The sequence below is a fragment of the Coenobita brevimanus genome, chromosome 17, assembly GCF_032717465.1.
Source record: "Coenobita brevimanus isolate Jiangsu-jjx chromosome 17, ASM3271746v2, whole genome shotgun sequence".
Taxonomy (NCBI): Eukaryota; Metazoa; Arthropoda; class Malacostraca; order Decapoda; family Coenobitidae; genus Coenobita; species Coenobita brevimanus.
The window spans coordinates 18,347,570-18,354,558 of NC_136970.1; positions in this window are offsets into that span (position 1 = coordinate 18,347,570).

Below are 6,989 nucleotides of genomic sequence, written 5' to 3' on the forward strand. Positions count from 1 at the left end.
TGGTAGTTATGACTAGTGTGGTATGCAGAATGGCAGGAGTGTAGGCAACAAATGAGATTAATACTCTTGACATATGCATGAGCTTGGGTATGTACAGTCACGCGTACTAATTTCTGCTCAGGGGTTACCCCTTCCTTCCCCCCTCTACCCTGGACAGAGGGAAGGGGGGAATCGCGAACAAGTCTACCCCGCCTTCTGCCCCCAACGCCCCCACCCTCCACCTCCAGCTGCCAGTTACTGATTAGACGCAAATTTCCTCATGTCCTGTTTACACTAAACTGTCGTCGCACACGCTTTCAACGGGCAAGATTTGGACTATATTTTTAGAATAAATTATTACCGTATTGAACTGCATTCTCAAATTGAAAATATTCACCATCATTGTAATCCAGTGTCGTCCGCTGCACAATTCTGGGTTCCAGTGCTTACCTTTTCACTTCCCCCAGCTCTCTCTCTCTCTCTCTCTCTCTGAATTTACTTTTCCCACTCACTCTTTCTTTTTAAATTTATATAACTTTCTCTTTGCTTCTCTCCCTCTCTCCCCTTTCTCTCTCGTTCTTTGTCTTAAGTCTTCCCCGCCTCTCACCCCTCCCCTCCCCCCACCTTAGGCCTGATCAGCAGTCAGTTATACCGTCACTGCTCCTTCGTATATCATGTGCAGGCAACATTTATCACTCACTTAGGTCAGATGTATGGAAAGCTAATTTTTTTTATATATATATTTGTATTTCTCATTATGTGTGCCAAGTTCAGATAGAGAACACCAGAACAATATTCGTAATTTTTATTAGAGTGACCGTTCCACTTCACATAGCTGGGTAGCTGGGCTTATAAACTGCACACACACACACACACACACACACACACACACACACACACACACACACACGATTTAAATTTTGCACTGACAGCGTGGCGACTACAAATATAGTCATTCTAACAACTGGATCTGCTGGCTCCAAACACGACTTAAATTTTGCACTGACAAAAAACCGGTTATTGAATGAGGAGTTTGACTGGGACGGGAAGGTTTGGAGACAGCAGATCCAGTTGTTAGAATGACTATATTTGTAGTCGCCACGCAGTCAGTGCAAAATTTAAGTCGTGTGTGCGTGTGTGTGTGTGTGCAGTTTATAAACCCAGCTTTTTTCTTTTTTTTTGTGTCCGACTCTGGGCATAGGCTTCACAGCCTGCTATCAAGGCCCAGCAGTCCTCCTACATACCATACACCTCTACATGTCACCACTTCGGTGCTAACACCCACCGTCCATATTGAATACATGCTAGGACTGTCTCATACAGAACTGGTGTATTGATATTAGCGGGGGTATTTTTACGACATGTCGGCGGGTCTTCTGGTAGATCAGTAAAGCCTGATTTAATGAAATTCAAATCCTTAAACTGTTCCCTGCCCCAGCCGGGATTCGAACCTGGGTCCACTAGGACTGCAGGCCACCTCTCTACCGATTGAGCCACAGCCTCCCCAACCCAGCTATGTGAAGTGGAACGGTCACTCTAATAAAAATTACGAATATTGGTCTGGTGTTCTCTATCTGAACTTGGCACATAATGAGAAATACAATTATATATATAAAAAAAATTAGCTTTCCATACATCTGACCTAAGTGTGTGTGATAAATGTTGCCTGCACACGATATACGAAGGAGCGGTGACGGTATAACTGACTGCTGATCAGGCCTAAGGTGGGGGGACGAGAGGGGTGAGAGGCGGGGAAGACTTAAGACAAAGAACGAGAGAGAAGATGGAGAGAGGGAGAGAAGCAAAGAGAAAGTTATATAAATTTAAAAAGAAAGAGTGAGTGGGAAAAGTAAATTCAGAGAGAGAGAGAGAGAGAGAGAGAGAGAGAGAGAGAGAGAGAGCTGGGGGAAGTGAAAAGGTAAGCACTGGAACCCAGAATTGTGCAGCGGACGACACTGGATTACAATGATGGTGAATATTTTCAATTTGAGAATGCAGTTCAATATGGTAATAATTTATTCTAAAAATATAGTCCAAATCTTGCCCATTAAAAGCGTGTGCGACGACAGTTCAGTCATGTTTACAGGACATGAGGAAATTTGCGTCTAATCAGTAACTGGCAGCTGGAGGTGGAGGGTGGGGGAGCTGGGGGGCAGAAGGCGGGGTAGACTTGTTCACGATTCCCCCCTTCCCTCTGTCCAGAGTAGAGGGGGGAAGGAAGGGGTAACCCCTGAGCAGAAATTAGTACGCGTGACTGTACTGAACTGTCATTTTCTATGCCTGTGTAGCGTGTATATCGGTGTATTACAGTACTGTGTGGAATGGTAATGCTTTTGTGTCAGTCTGAACTCTCGTTCTCCTTCACATATTTTTATCTATATCCTGTTTCTTCATTGGTGTTCTCACCCCCCCCTTTTTTTTTTTTACCTTCTTACCTTTTCATGCCTTATCCCTTCCTTCATGTTTTTCTGTCTTCCAAATTTTCACATTTTTTTTCTTTTTCCCATTCATTTCCTTATTTTTTTTCATTTTCTTTTTCACTGTATTTTCTCTCGTCATTTACAGTCTTCTTCCTGTTTCTTTCTCCTTTCCTTATCTCTTCTCTCCATTTTACCTTGCCTTGTCCACCTTTGACCATCCCAGTGGTTGTGTCTTCGTGTCATGCTACATGCATCTTTTTTTTTTTTTTAACCCCTTAACCGCGGGGCGTCACTTTCGTGACGCTCGGGCGCAATGGATCATACCGTGGGGCATCACTTTTGTGATTCTGTGTTATTTTGAATTATCCCGGGCTTTCAAGTGGTGGCTTGTATCATCTATCAATATTGCCAATGTCCAACACTAGTCAGCACTTCAAATCTCATCTGTACTCCCATCCATTGTTGACATTTTAGCGATGTTCCCCCGTTCCTGACTCCCCTCCCTACCTCCCCTCCATTACCCTGTCCTCTCACCTCCCCGGCCACGCTGTGCTAAGCAAATCTCCCCCGGATTTTTCCACAGATTTCATCCATTGAAATAAGCTCTATGCCCTATACTTATACAAAATAATATATACCAAAAAAAAAATAAGGTAAGTGATAGTGGTATACACCAGGAATTGGCTAATTATCACCTGACAACACCTCACATGCATTCATTCGCTACATTACCATGGTAATTTCCCCTTTGAATTATGCCTTGTAATCTATTTCTGTAATAAAAATATATATCAGAAAGGAAAGAAGAAGCCTAAGTGACATTTACATTCACCTGGAACTACCTATTTCTTTATGTATTGCTGAGATTTTCTACCAATAATTTATTAGCATGTAAGTTAGCAGCTGTCAGCCCCATTGTCACTGTCAACCCTTGCCTTCTCAGATAAGCCGCGGCATTTAGTTCCTTGTCCTCCGCTGTGGTCAAACCATGTTGCACTAGCGCCCTGCCATTTCTGCTGCTTCTGCGCCCATTGCAAAGGGCCCCATGACCTCTACACCCAGAAAAACTCATGAGGGAAGCAGGAAAGGACTAAGTGACTCTGCAGTGGAACGTGAACTAGCGGAATTATCAATGGTGATGATGGATGGTGATTTTGACCCTTCAGGGGATTCGTGTGATGAGCCGGGTGAGGAAATCGTGCCAAAAACTACTAGTACGAGTGCTTCAGTGTCCCAAGTTATCCCTAGCTCCAAGGTAAAGGAGCCGTTAGTGCAGCAAGGGAAGGAATTTGGGAAGGAGAGCCGTTAGTGCAGCAAGGGAAGGAATTTGGGAAGGGAGTGAAAAGGCGGCGTGTTAGCCCCGGAACAATGGCCCCGCGTGACCCTGCCAGCCATGAGTCCCGAGTTGATTCACCTCCCCGTTCCCCAAGCCCCACTTCACTCATTTCTTCCTCTACTTCTGCTGAATTATCTCTGGAGTCTTCGTCGTCGGAGTCACCACCAGCATCAACAGTGAAGGCAGGCCGTAGAGGAAGAGGTAAATCCCTGACCCGTAAAAGTAGAGTTGCTGGTAGAGTAAGGTCTGCTAGTGCTGTACAGCAACCCAGGGTCAGTGCGAGTGACCTTGAATGTGATAAATCTGCCTCACAGCCACCCTCCACCCTCACCCACCCTACACCACCACGACAGGGAATCCTGGACGCCTTCGCGTGGATGGAAGGGTCCGATTTTGTCCCAGAACATCTCGATTTTGACGAGAGTTCCTCAGGAGTACAGCCTGCCTTCACTCTTGACGAGGATGCTGAGTGTGTGGACTTCCTTTTGGCCTTCCTCGATGACGAAGTCATGCAGCACATATGTGATGAGACCAACAGGTATGTATCACAACGTGCTGCAAGTGGTACAGGTGCAGCCAAGATGCAACAGTGGTCCATGCTGGGAGTGCAGGAGCTGTATGTGTTCTTTGCCCTCATGCTTCTCATGCCACACTCAAAGAAGCATGAGTTGGAAGAATACTGGTCCATGGACCCCTTACTACCCTCACCCACCTTCAATAAGTACATGGCCAGAGATCGCTTCCGGAACATCATGGGAAACCTGCACTTTGCCGACAACGATGTACCTTCCCAAATCGACCCACTCTGGAAGATCTGGGAGATTCTGAGCAGAATGAAGGATAAGTTTATGACATTCTTCCACCCCTTTCAGAAGGTTGTCATTGACGAATCCTTGGTTTTGTTCAGAGGACGTCTTAGGTTTGTGCAGTACATTCCAAGCAAATGCCATCGCTTTGGAATCAAGTTCTTTGTACTGTGCGACTGTAGGACGGGGTACATCCTTAACTTCGTCATTTATTCAGCCAGCACTGTCGATCTTGATAAAACACACCCCCTTGGCTTCTCACGGTGTGTAGTGAAAGTGCTCCTTGAAAGGTATTTTGGTGGGAATCATGTGCTGTATACAGACAACTATTATACAGCACCGAAACTTGCCAAATACCTTTCAGAGCACGGCATCGGCTCCTGCGGCACTGTGAAGAGTAATCGTGCCCACTTCCCTAAATTCCCAGAGGCAGGAACCTCGCAGCGAGGAGACGTGCACCTACGCAAGTCTGAGAAGATGCTGGCAATATGGTGGCATGACAAGAGGGTTGTGCACATGCTCACCACCGTACATAAGAGGGAAATGACAGACAGTGGGAAGGTCAACCGTAGGACAGGCGAACCTGTGAGGAAACCTGATGCTGTGTTAGACTACAATATCAACATGCGGCTGGTGGACAAGTCCGACATGATGATTGGAGAGGTCGACTGCCTCAGGAAGAATACTAGGTGGTACAGGAAAGTTTTTCTGCATCTCATAGACATGACGATGCTGAACGCCTTCATCCTGTACAAGATGAAGGTCAAGCCACCCAAGTCCTTCTCCCTGAGGTTGTTCGCCAGGACTTGTGTTCAGCAGCTGCTTGAAAGATATGGTAGGGTGACAGCAGCAACTCCAAGGCACCATCCAGTGACACTTCCCGACAGACTTGAGCAGAGGGCGCTACATGGATTGGCACAGACTGGTGCAAATGCCTGCCACAGGCAAGAGGAAGGCTGCGATCCGCAGGTGCAAGGTGTGTGCACATACCACCCGACGCACACCTGAGCACAAACGCACCTCTTGGCAGTGAGCTGAGTGCCAGGTTCCCCTCTGTGTTACCTGCTTCTTTGATTACCACAGCCAGAAGCAGTTCTAAATGTGCAAGTGGGAAAGGAAAGTAATGAGAAAATAATATGTAAATAATGTGTAAATAGCAAGTGAAAGCAATGGATGTACAGTACATATGATTGAACAATGTAATATAGTTTTATGTTACTGAAAGTGACAGTGAATAACATAGTGTAAGTAAAATAGAAGTGTAAAAATTGAAAATACAATAGAAAATGTAAATAGAAATGTAAGTAATTAGTAATATAAGAATATGAGTACAAATACTTGATGGTATAACAGTGAAAGTGCATCCGTGGCTCTCTACGTATTTTACTGAATGAAAAATTGAATGACTTCAGTGACAATGAACTAATACTACTGAAGGAAACTTATGGATAAAGACTCCAGATATATATAAGTGTTATGTAGTAATAGAAATATAAAGTGTGAGGGGTTTTATGAATAATAAATGACAGAATACAAACAGCAAACTAGCGCAAGTGGGAAGGTCATACGTGCTCGTAATTTTCATTGCTTTCACAGCGGGTTTTTTTTGGAGTATGGATCCCAAACTACTTGATAATCATAGAGTAATGTTTATAGTGTTAATATCTGGCTGTGGTAATCATATTACGGGTTGTCGGGAGGTGTAAAGTGGAGACTTCGTTACCCAACTTCAGAGGTCTCCACAAGTCCTACGGTAATCGACGAAGGCTCAACAAACATCCCAGGAGAAAGCTGAAGGGTATGTGCCATACGGATATCTAATTTTAATATTCTAGGACTAATAACTGATTTTTGGCAAATATTTTTTGAGAGTCTGTCGGAGCCCGAATAACCCTGCAGGACACGCAAAACATTGGGAAACATGCCCGCGGTGTAAGAGTTAATGTGAGGAAGAAGGAACCAAAGGCCGCGAGCCCGCATTGTTGTTCCTTCCAAGAGAAAAACAAAATACAAGCGAGAGCCAAATTCAAGATCCAATCATTTCGAGATGCCTGGACACACTGCGTTTGAAAGACTGGAGATCATAGGAAGCAGGAAATACAGACAGAGGGAGACAGTTCCACAGTTGACTTGTTGATAAATGAAGGACTGGGAGTAACAGTTAACGCTTGCATTAGAGAGTTGGACAGAAAAGGGATGAGAGTTTGCTGGTAGACGGGTGCTACGTGCCCGTCATAGAGGTGGAGGAATGCATGCAGACAGTTCAGAGGAGCAATGACCATTGAAGTAGCGATAGAAAAGAGATAAAGATGCAACAGTGCGACGAAGAAACAGGTTGAAGGGAGTCAGTAAGAGAAGGAGAGTTAATGAGTCGAAAAGCCTTTGACTCCACTCTATTGAGAAGAGCTGTATGTGGGGAGCCTCCCCACACATGAGAGTTGTACTTCA